We start from the raw sequence: 12,905 nt of genomic DNA on the forward strand, positions 1-12,905 counted from the left end.
AATAATTTTCTTATTTTTATTACTTTTCTTGTGCCAAGAGAGAACCACGCTCACTGCATCATTTATGATAAAGTTGGTGAAATGCATGTACTATTCTAACTGAGAGTTGAGAGAATTGCTGTCCAGCACTTATCATTAGCTGCTAAGCAAGTTGAAAGAATTAAACGTGTGTGTGGAGCTTTTCTGGTCTTAATCATGCTCCATATCTTTTTCTCGAGAAGATTGATTATGCTCTATATCTGACCACATTTTCATGGGAGAGAGCTCAGAATGTGTGTGGTCTCAGTTTTGCTGCCGGTATGATCTGCTACTCTAGTGGCTTGACTCAGGAAGGGCAGCAGCAAGAAGCTCAGAGTCAGTGGTCCATGAGCCAACTATATACCTTCTATGGTTCTCTGTCACTAATACATGCCTTGTGAATTGGAAATCAAGGATGCGGCTTTATGCTTCAATGCTTCTACAGGATATTGTGTCATGACATCTACCATTCATGGGATGCGTGTGGTGGCCGCTGCAGAGGCTCACACCAAAACCAAAATGACTCTTCCTGTAAGGGGCCTGTGGAGGTTTGAAAGCATTCACTCCAGCAAGGGGTGACGCCTGAGATGAAATATGGTGTTCACCAAAACAGATTGAGGACCAATGGGAGATTGGGGCTTTTTTTTTTCTTTCCGTCTAGGGGATAATTCTGTGTTACAGTTGCAGAACGGATCATAGCATACAAATAAATAGGTGTAGTAACTTTCCAAATGAGGATTGGTAATATTGTTCTCATCGTTCTTGCTTAGAAAAGTGAATGATTGAAGTTAAATGAGGGGGCAGCCCAGTTTGCAACCTTGTTCACCTTTTGATATATTGCACAGCCTGGAACGCGCAACAGTTTTTTAGCATCAATCGGATGTCAGAAAGTAGAGGACTTTCATTCCCCTCCATCTCTCCTCTCGTATCCAATCAATCACTGTAGCCAAATCTTCCTCTAGGATGATGTGCTCAGCCCCAGCCTCTGTCTCGCGTAGGAGATACTCTCCCGAGCTGCCTGGAGCTTTGCCTCTGTAGCTGAAAGCCCATCGATCCGCCTTTCGCCTGTGAGTCATGATCTCTGATTACAAAGCCCATCCCACCTTTGCTGCCAGCTCCTAGACCACTGCCATCGAAGTTCACCTTTAGATAGTCAGGGGTGGAGACTCCCAAGAAATAAGGAGGAAACTAGGCACTAAAGCTGCCGCCGAAGCTGCCGAGTGGGGTCCCAGATGTCTCTAGCCATCCCAGATAAACTCGCTGTAGTAGCCCTGATGATCTCAGCCGCCTGGATACGGCCCTCTCTAGAATGCTCCATGGGGACTTCCGCCTGCCATTGAAGACCCGTATGTTCCTGTCCAACTATGTATGATATGCCACATAGGCTACTCAAATATCCCACGCTACCATCCTCGGCCTTCGCATTGCCTTCCTCAACTGGTATAACAATCCATCTACAGATAGGGTGGCCTGTCGCTAAAATAAACCCGCACAGCTCCAAACTGCTCGCTTGCATCCAAGCAACACAGACTAATAGACTCCTCCACTTCCGAGCACCAAGCGCAACTCGGAGTGATCCCCATGCCCCGCCCAGCCAGCACTCCTCTTGTAGGTAAGCAGCTCCAGGCTACTTTCCATAGAAATAGGGCCACACGAGTATGCACTCGCAATCTCTAGATCCGCCTCCCATCCATCTGCCTCACAACCTCCCCTCCCATAGCCTCCCGAATGTCCGTGATCCGTACCCTGGACCAGCTACAGACCAACTTGTCTGCCACCCCCCATCACTGGTAGAGGAATGGCCATGATCGTCTCTGCTAGTTGCACCCCAAAGATCTCCCGGAGCAGTGACTCATCCTACCTGCTCCGTTCCGGAACCATCAGATCACTGATTCGCTGACCCTCTAGCCTCGAAGGGTCGAAAAAGGTCGGCATACTGCTGAGTGCCTGCTCAAATACCCAACTATTCTCCAAGGCATCTATGGAACGCCCATCTCCCACCGCCCACCGAACCGCAGCCTGCACCAAGGGTGCGTGGGAACAAACTGCCCTCCATACAAAAGATCGCCAACCAGCCCGGAGCTCCCTCGTCATCGTGTAAGCACCATACTTAGCCCTCAGTAGGGCACTCTATAAGCACTCTGGCTCTAATATAAATCTGGTTGCATGTCGCACTGCTAGAGCCTCCCGCCTTGTCACTAAAGATTGTATCCTAGACCTCCCTACCGTACTGGCTGACAAACTATCTTCCAAGCCATAAGATGTATCCCTCTTCTCCCTCCCAGGCTGCCTTAGATAAACCTCCTGAATAGCTGCTCCAATGACCTCAATAGGGTCACTGGCACAAATGGTGTTCGAGAGCAAGTGGAACGATATAGAATTAAGAACCGATCTCACCAATATGACCCTGCCCCATCATTGACAATGCTCTAGCTTGCCACGCCTCCGGTTTGCACCTAATGCTAAGCTCCACATCCACACAATCCCTCCCTCTCAAACCGACGTCCCGTGATCTGGACTCCCAAGTACCTCATAGTGCCCTCCTGCTCCCCCACACCCAGTATCTCTCTGATAGATGCCTTCACCCGCGCCTTGATTTTAGGATCGAAACTGACCGCCACTTGGCTAAGTTGACTCGCTGACTTGGATGGTGCATAATATTCCCCACAATCCTCTGTATAGCTCTAGCAACTTGCGTCGTGGCCCGCACAGGAAGCAAGCAGTCATGTAGCTAAAGGTAAAGTGTGATACCTGAATGGTCGCGCCGCCCCGAGCTGTATACCTCTAATGCTCGGGACTCCGCCCGCATGTCTCAGCCCTCTGGAAAGTGCATCCCAGCAGAGGATGAAGAGTAGTGGTGATACCGACACCCCTGCTTAGTAACAACATCCGACTCAAGGAACTGTGTAGGCGAGCTATTGTCAAATGGCGAAAGAGGAAGAACTAACACACCCCATGACCCAGCCAATCCGGTCCCTGTGGAATCCAAATCCACCAATAAGTGCTGCAAAAAATTCCAACCCATCCTGTCATAAGCCCTCTCCATATCTAACTTGATTCCTATACAGGCTCCTCCGGCATGGGCGTTTCGGAGGTCATGCATGAACTCCTTGGCGATTAGGATGTTGTCAGATATACTACGTCCCTCTATAAAAGCACCCTGCTCAGGACAAATGAGCCTTAAGTAGGATACCCCTCAATTTTGGCTACTAATACCTTGGCCGTTGCCTTGTACAGGGTGGTGCATAGGCTAATAGGTCCGGTAGTGACCCGGCTCCATAGCATCCTGTCTCTTCGGTATCAAAGTGAGGTCTTCTTCCAGTCTGTCAGCATCAAAGATGTACTGAAGAACTACTGGACCGTCTCAACCACATCACGTCTGATCATAGGCCAATACCTCCTGAAAAATAATAGGAGGGAACCCATCTGGCTCCGGAGCTTTATCCCAGCTAGAGACCATAACGCCTCCTGAATCTCCTCAACCGTAATCGTCCTGGTCAGCTCCACATTTTCTTCCTCCGTAACCTTGATGGCTGGTGGTTGCACAATCTGCGGGCTCCCACTGCTCACCTGCTCTGTCCATCTGTTCTCTGTAGAACTGCTAAAAAATCCATCTGATGGCCTCAGGGTCCTCTATAGTCCGGCCATCTGCAACCCTGGCTGCCCGGATTCTGTTTCTCTGCCTCCTAATAATCGTCGACTGATGGAAAAATTTAGTTTTTCTGTTCTCCTTCCTGATCCAGCTATATCCTGGACTTCTGCTTCCATAGTACCTTGTGCTGCCTGAGAAGAGAGTCATGCAAGAATAGATGCCGCCTAAGCTCCTCTAACTCCATCAGTCCTTATGGCAAAACTTGGACCAGCGCCATCTTATAAAAACACGATTGTCCTGCGATGAAATGCTTGTCCAGTCTCAAAAAAAAAAGGCTAGCCATTTTTTAGTGGATAAATTTGTGTCTCTAAGCATGACATGGAAATTGGATAATCAATTACTATACCTACGTTGGAATCAATTAACCGATGTCAACGAGGTTTTTAGACTGGAGATCTCAGCAGTGGAGGGAGAGTAGAGTGGTGCTTGGGTCCCACCTGTTTTTCTTAGAAAGAAGCAAAAAGCAAAAAAAAAAGGGAAAAAATAATTAAAAAAAAGGAAAAACTCAAAAAGAGCAAAAAAGAGGCCGAGCACCAGCAGCTATGATATTACCCTTCCTTCCCTCATCTACCGCTCTGACGATGTTTTTTTATTATGTTCTCCCTCCTTCCTTTTTTCTATCGGCTCGTCAGTATTTCGTCTTCCACTCCATCCTCACTAACAACTACTCCATATCCTCCGCTGCAGGCATTCTCTAAGCGAACCGTTTGAAATTTCAGCTCTTTTGCCTTTTGTTTTGGAGCAGGACAAGACCATGGACCGGCGGATGTCTGCATTCCAGTATACTCGTCAACCGAGGCAGAGAAAATAAACCGTACTTCTAATTTCGAAAACTATTATTTTTTGATTTACTTCTCCATAAATGATTCCGGTTGGAGTGCACGATGGCTCAATTTAGCTGGATCAGCGAGAACATTCTTGTACAGCGTGATTTGCTGGAAATTAACTATAGAAAAATAGTATAGATGCGGTTGGTGCTCCAGGCAGCTTTTTTTTTATTGCTGATATTATTATCAGCATCCGATACTGGATCATTCATAGCATTACTAATTCTACTTGTTTGTGCATAGTGGTCACACCTATGGAAAGTAGATGCCCTCCGTAATGTCATTGATTGGTAGATCTAATCCTATGCTATAGAAATTTCTATACACATGTATTTGATATTGTTTGCTATCGCCTAAAAAGAAAAAAAAATTGAAGCAAACTCTTACAAGCTGAAACAATGACCAAAATGTTGGGTTTTGACCCACATGACCACAACGTGGTGAGTTACAGAATGAATACCGTAACTGACTCCTAAGGAAGTGGGAACTCCCTCTTATCCTTGATGGAAGGATAAAACTGATGGGTCTCACCCTCTGCCATTGATCGACACAGAACCAGCCATCGGGAGGTGTCATTAACGCAGGGTCAAGAGGGAGAAACGAGGACTGTAGTTGTGCAGATTACTCATGGATCCAGGTACGCTTTCTTGGTTCTACATATGATCCTATTTACAGATGTGATTAACATGTGGTATCAGAGCAAGGTTCATCCTAGAACCAGATCACAGTAAAGGGGAGAACCAGAACATGGTAAAAGACCTATTTTGACAGTCCCATGGACAGTCCTCCACGGCCGCAGGGATGGATCATCCCAATGTTGGATCTAGCCGGCCATGGCACCGAGAGCCGACACGGGATCCAGCGTCGACTCTCGGCCATGGCTTCCATCCCATCAAATGCCGGATCGGGTCGGATTCATGGATTTGAGAAACAACCCCACTCGGGGTGACCCTGCTGACGCCGGATCTGGCCGGCATATGCCGCCGTGAGCCATCAGAGGATCCGGCGTAGCCGCCGGCCATGGTCTGCCTCCCACCCTTTTAAAAAAAAGGGAAAACTTACCGGATGATCGTCTTCCTCTGTATTCCTGCGGGTGACGCCGTCGGGCGGCGTTTCGTCCGGCGTCGGGCCCATCCCGGTGGCGCCGTCGGGCGGCACTTCGTCCGGCGGCATGATCGCCGCCCGCTGCTCCTAAGAGCCGACGGGTTTGGGTTCGGCGGAACCCCAACCCGCCGGCGTTGCCCTGCTGGCGTGCGACCGCCGGTGGGCTCGCCATCGGGCGGCGAGTCCACCGGAAGGAGGCGGCGCGCTCGCCGCCTCGGAGATCAGAGGCAGGCGGGCTGGGTTCGGCGGAACCCTAGCCCGCCGCTAAAAGAGGAGGAAGACGGGTCGGGATCGACCCGTCTTCAGTTCTTTTTAAAAAAAAAAAATATTAATTTATTTCTAACGGGTCCGGGTTTTGAGTTTCGACCCGAACCCGTAATCGTTAACCCGCTGCATTTAAAAGGGCATAACAGGCAAAACGGGTTCGGGTTTTTGGGTTTCGATCCGAAACCCGAGTTCGTTTAGCCAATAGAAGGGAAATTTTCAGTTAAGCCCTTATGAAACATTTATTTTTTCATACAGCCCTCCCGGGGATATTAAAAGAATGAAATATTTCTGTTTAAGTCCATGTGAAACATTCTATTTATACTGAAGTCTTAGAGGGCTGTTACAAGATGAGAATGTTTCTATTAAGTCCCTATCAAATATTTTATTTACAGTGAAGTCCTTAGAGGGCTGTTAAAAGATGAAATTGTTTCTGTTAAGCCCCTGTGAAACATTTTATTATGCAGAGGTCCTCAAAATATGTTAATTTAGTCCCTATAAAACATATTATTTATGCGGAGGTCCTTGTAGGGTAATGTGATAAAAAATTTTGTCATTTATTTTACATTTTAGTATACTTGATAGCATGATATGACACATGTACTGATTGTGTAGATTAGTAAAATATTAAATACATGTTTTATTTTAATCTGTCATATTATGAATTGTCAATTATGTGCAATGTCATTATTTTAATTTGATGTCTATATTATGAAATAGTTTGGTAGTTGCCAAAGTAACCCAACTAGAATGTTTAATAGACATCAAGTCATCAAATACTCTAATCCCAGGTATTAAGATAATGACTTTGCAAATTATGACTTACAGTTTTTCAATCATGAGATATTATGGATTGGCCCAAAGGTGCACCACTTTCAAATGATTGATTTGCTGAGTTAGGATAATTAATGAGTATCCTTGATTTAATAGGTATTGGATGCTCAAAGGCAACAGACCTATTTAAATTTTGGACCTATATCATTAATTATTCCTAGGTGAATTGGGAATCACCATAATAGTAATTAGTGTTTCATAATTACTACCCAAAGGTGTATTATGGTAATACTGTTTATGTTATTCATCATTATTGCTAACTCAAAGTGTTAATGTTGTAAGCATTTTCTTATTGTTAATTTTCTTATTGCAGTATCTATTCCTGTTTCGCTTCATTCGCAAGCTTCATCTGTTACGATCTTTAATGGAACTAATTTCTCAGAGTGGAATGAACAAGTCCAGTTTCACCTAGGTGTTCTGGATCTTGATTTAGCACTCCGATCTGAGAAACCGGCTGACATTACTGATTTGAGCAGCTCGGAAGAAAGGTCTTTTTATAAGACTTGGAAAAGATCGAACAGATTGAGCATTATGTTTATGCGGATGAGTATAGCGAACAATATCAAGTCAACGCTTCCTGAATGTGACAGTGCTCAAGCATTATTGAAAACTGTGGAAGAACGTTTCCGATCTGCTGATAAGTCTCTGGCTGGGACATTAATGGCTAAACTTACCACCATGAAATTTGATGGTACTTGTGGGATGCATGAGCATATCCTTGAATGACAAATATAGCTGCTAAGCTGAAGGCTCTTGGGATGGATGTGAATGAATCCTTTTTAGTTCAATTTATTTTGAACTCCTTGCCTCCTCAATTTGGATCATTTCAAATTCACTATAACACTATTAAGGATAAGTGGAATGTGAATGAATTGACCAGTATGCTTGTTCAAGAGGAGACAAGACTTAAGCAACAAGGACATCATTCTGTCAATCTTGTAAGTCATGGAGCCAAGAAGAAATGGAAGAAGCCAAGAAAGGGCATGAAGAGTGGACCATCCAAGGGTAAAGAGCCTCATCATGATACCGAGGTTCATAAGAAGAAACAAACAAAGATAGATGCCATTTTTGCAAGAAATTGGGACACTATCAGAAGGACTGCCATAAACGCAAGGCATGGTTTGAAAAGAAAGGTAAGCCTTTGGCTTATGTATGTTTTGAATCAAACCTTACTGAAGTTCCTTCTAATACTTGGTGGTTTGACTCAGGTTTCTAATGTTCATGTTTCAAATACGATGCAGGGATTCCTTACAACCCAGATGCAAGATCCAAATGAGAGTTTTATCGTTTTGGGGAATGGGGTTAGAGTTCCTGTAACAGCTGTTGGAACCTATCGTTTGTTTTTAAATACTGGTTGTCATTTAGATTTGCTTCAGACTCTTTATGTTCCTTCTATTTCTAGAAATTTAATTTCTGTTTCTAAACTTGATGTTGAAGGATATTCTTTAAAATTGGGAATGGATGTTTGCGTCTTTTCAAAGACAATCTCTTCATTGGTTCTGGTGTTTTGTGTGATGGTTTATATAAAGTAAATCTTGATAATCATTTTGCTGAAACTCTTATGACCTTGCATCGTAATATTGGAATTAAACGAAACATGATAAATGAAAGATCTTCTAACTTGTGGCATAAAAGATTGGGTCATATATCCAAAGAAAGATTAGAGAGATTAGTAAAGGATGGGATTTTGTTAAACTTAGACTTTACTGATCTCGGTATGTGTGTAGACTGCATTAAGAGAAAGCAAACCAAACACACAAAGAAAGTTGCCACAAGAAGTGAAGAACTTCTTGAAAATTATCCATACAGACATTTGTGGGCCTTTTGACTCCCTATCATTTGGTGGAGAGAAGTATTTTATCACCTTTATTGATGATTTTTCACGTTATGGTTATGTCTATTTGTTGCATGAAAAATCTCAGGCAGTGGATGTCCTAGAGATATACATTACTGAGGTTGAAAGACAATTAGATAGAAAGGTAAAAATTGTCAGGTCTGATAGAGGTGGTGAATATTATGGTAGGTATGATGAAACAGGACAACACCCTGGCCCATTTGCTAAACTCTTAGAAAAGCATGGCATACGTGCTCAATACACTATGCCGGGAACGCCACAGCAGAATGGAGTAGCTGAAAGGCGTAATCGTACTCTTATGGATATGGTTAGGAGTATGTTAAGTAATTTTCCGTTACCCATATCGTTGTGGATGGAAGCCCTTAAGACCGCTGTATACATATTAAACCGGGTTCCTAGTAAGGCAGTTCCAAAAACTCCTTTTGAGTTATGGACAGGAAGAAAACCGAGTTTAAGACACCTGCATGTTTGGGGTTGTCCGGCGGAGGCCAGAATTTATAATCCACATGAAAAGAAATTGGATTTTAGAACGATTAGTGGATACTTTATAGGTTATCCCGAAAAATCCAAAGGGTATAGGATTTACTGTCCTAACCATAGTACGAGAATTATAGAGACCGGTAATGTCAAATTCATTGAGAATGGTGAAACCAGTGGGAGTGATAAACCACAAAATGTGAAAATTCAAGAAGTTAGGGTGCAAGTCCCTTTACCCATGACTTCTAAGAAAATTGTTGTTCCTACAGTTGTCACACAGTTTAATAACAATGAACAACAAATTAATGATCAAACACTCCATAATGAAGTTATCACTACTGAACAAGTTGTAGAAGAACCACAAGGGATGACATTAAGGAGATCTCAAAGAGAAAGGAGATCTGCCATTCCAAATAATTATATGGTTTATCTACAAGAATTTGATTTTGATATAGGGACAAGAAAAGATCCGGTTTCTTTTAAACAAGCCATAGAAAGTGTTGATTCTACTAAATGGATTGATGCCATGAAAGATGAGTTGAAATCAATGGATCAGAATGAAGTCTGGGATGTTGTTGATTTGCCCGAAGGTTGTAAAACAGTTGGGTGTAAGTGGGTCTTTAAGACCAAGCTCGACTCAAAGGGTAATGTTGAACGACATAAAGCCAGACTGGTGGCCAAAGGTTACACTCAGAAAGGAGGCATTGATTATAAAGAGACCTTTTCTCCTGTATCTAAAAAGGACTCATTTAGAATTATTATGGCTTTGGTTGCACATTATGATTTAGAGTTGCACCAAATGGATGTAAAAACTGCTTTTCTGAATGGGAGTTTAGATGAAGAAGTCTATATGGACCAGCCCGAAGGTTTCCCATTAAAGGGAAAAGAACACATGGTTTGCAAATTAAAGAAGTCAATATATGGTCTTAAACAAGCTTCCCGACAATGGTATCGCAAGTTCAATGATACCATCACTTCCTTCGGTTTTAAGGAAAACACTGTTGATCGGTGTATATACCTGAAGGTCAGTGGGAGCAAGTTTATCTTTTTGGTCCTATATGTTGATGATATATTGCTTGCCAGTAGTGATCTTGGCTTATTGTATGAAACTAAGGTTTTTCTCTCAAAGAACTTTGAAATGAAAGATATGAATGAGGCAACCTACGTGATAGGCATTGAAATATTTCGTGATCGATCACGTGGATTGTTAGGGTTGTCTCAAAAGGCATATATAGACAGAGTTCTAGAGAGATTTGGTATGGAGAATTGTTCAGCCAGTGTTGTTCCAATTCAGAAAGGGGATAAATTTAGTCTCATGCAATGCCCACAGAATGAATTGGAACATAAGCAGATGGAAAATATACCTTATGCTTCTGCAGTTGGTAGCTTGATGTACGCTCAGACCTGTACCAGACCGGACATCAATTTTGCAGTTGGAATGCTAGGAAGATACCAAAGTAATCCAGGGATGGATCACTGGAAAGCTGCAAAGAAGGTGATGAGATACTTGCAAGGAACAAAGAATTACATGCTTACATATAGAAAGTCAGATAGCCTTGAGGTGATTGGCTATTCGGATTCAGACTTTGCTGGATGTGTGGATAGTAGAAAGTCAACGTTTGGCTATTTGTTCCTATTAGCTGGAGGAGCAATCTCATGGAAAAGTGCCAAACAGACAAGCACTGCTTCGTCCACCAGGGAAGCAGAATTTGTGGCATGCTTTGAGGCCACGGTTCATAGTTTGTGGCTGCGTAACTTTATCTCGGGACTTGGGATTGTCGACTCTATTGCCAGGCCGCTGAGAATCTTTTGTGACAATACTGCAGCCGTCCATTTCTCCAGAAACGACAAATATTCTAATGGTGCCAAGCACATTGAGCTTAAATATTTTGTTGTCAAGGAGGAAGTTCAGAAACAAAATGTATCTATAGAAAATATGAGGACAGAGCTCATGATTGCAGATCCTTTGACAAAAGGTTTACAACCGAAGACTTTTAAAGAGCATGTTGAAAGAATGGGTCTTAGTTGTAATCCATGATATTAGTTGAGGATTGTATTATGTTTATTTCTTTGACACTTAGATATAATTGATTATGTTTCTGATTTTCCTGTTCTTCAAATATATGTACATGTATGGTTTTGAATGTATGATTACAGGAATTGTCTCTGACAAAGACATAATGTTTGACCATTAAAGATACTTCTCATTTATGGACTGTGGTTAAATAATTTGCTAGTGTTGTAGTACTTGGAAGGAACTATGTCATTATGTTGATGTGGAACCGCCTTGACTCGCATTAGTAAGTTGTTTAATTATGGTATTATGATGACCCAAGTGACTATGGATTAGAATGATGCGCGCCTAATGTTTATATCATTCTAACTAAAGTATGGTCATATGGGCCAAGTGGGAGTGTGTTGGGTTTTGACCCACATGACCACAACGTGGTCAGTTACAGAATGAATACCGTAACTGACTCCTAAGGAAGTGGGAACTCCCTCTTATCCTTGATGGAAGGATAAAACTGATGGGTCTCACCCTCTGCCCATTGATCGACACAGAACCAGCCATCGGGGGGTGTCATTAACGCAGGGTCAAGAGGGAGAAACGAGGACTGTAGTTGTGCAGATTACTCATGGATCCAGGTACGCTTTCTTGGTTCTACATATGATCCTATTTACAGATGTGATTAACACAAAATCAATTTAACAACCTCAGGAAAGAGACTCTCTTAGGACTGTCTCCTACACGAGAACACTAATGCTTCCCATTCACGATGCCATTAAGAGAAAAAGTTGAGAGACATGGAGCCAATCATGGTCCTCAAAGCAAGCCTTAATATCCGCTAAACGTTGAATGACATGCCAAGTTTACTGAGGTGAGAGAACAACAAATTTTGCTACATATGTCTAAGAAAGGAGAGAATTCTCTCTCCAACCAAGTTTTCTCTTACTTAATTGCTTCATAATGTTAATAGATTTTTTATTTTCTTCATGTTAGGTAAAAAGTAATGCTTGATTAGGACACACTCTTACCTTTGTGACAAAATCATGTCTTCTGCAGATATTTCCCTGCTTCTGTCAGTTAAATACCCAAAAATATTTTCACCAAAGAAGTAGAATGTTGCGTTTGTGTGTGACATTTTTATCAAAGATAATAGCATCTCTCTTATTTTTGATTTCACTGTCATGACCAAATTTTGTAGATGCATGAAAAGCCTCGGGTGAAACGGAATTCAGAGAATGAGTTACTGTGCCTAGCAATGTATTCAACTGTTATTGGTGGAATTGCCAAAGATCCAATCTTGATGTACTCCAAGGGATGATTACATGGATCACAGAGGGCATGGTGTCTTTGCTACTGCCATAATTGTTAATTGGTAGGTGCAATGCTCCTGTTCAAAAAGAACAACTGCAGTCATTTTTTCAGTCAATATGTTAGTCTTTGTAAGTACAACCGAATCAAGTAATTCATTTTTCGTGGAAGTTAAACTTCATAGGCGTGCTCTTCTAACTACTCCTCATCATTTCCACACTGTGTCTTATCAAGGGCTTGCAATACTGAGCTGATCTAGTGTTCAAAGGGCATAGATTCGCAGCTTTGGAAATCAATTCAAGTGTACCACGACCGCTTCTGAGCTTCTAAAGATCCTTGATAACGATAAATGTAAATTTTGATCTTATGTGCAAGTCAAACTTTACTATGCTCTTTAAGATCTAAAGGTACTTCTTTGCAGATACTTGTATGAGTTAGATCCTCACATCAACCGCTTCTTAAGGTCAGCATCCATATCAAAAATCTCCTTTCCTTTCCCTCATGAAACTCTACGAAACATTCTCCTCCAGCTGAGAATAGCATCCAAGTGCACTGAAG

Source organism: Phoenix dactylifera, chromosome 4 (assembly GCF_009389715.1).
Source record: "Phoenix dactylifera cultivar Barhee BC4 chromosome 4, palm_55x_up_171113_PBpolish2nd_filt_p, whole genome shotgun sequence".
Lineage (NCBI taxonomy): Eukaryota > Viridiplantae > Streptophyta > Magnoliopsida > Arecales > Arecaceae > Phoenix > Phoenix dactylifera.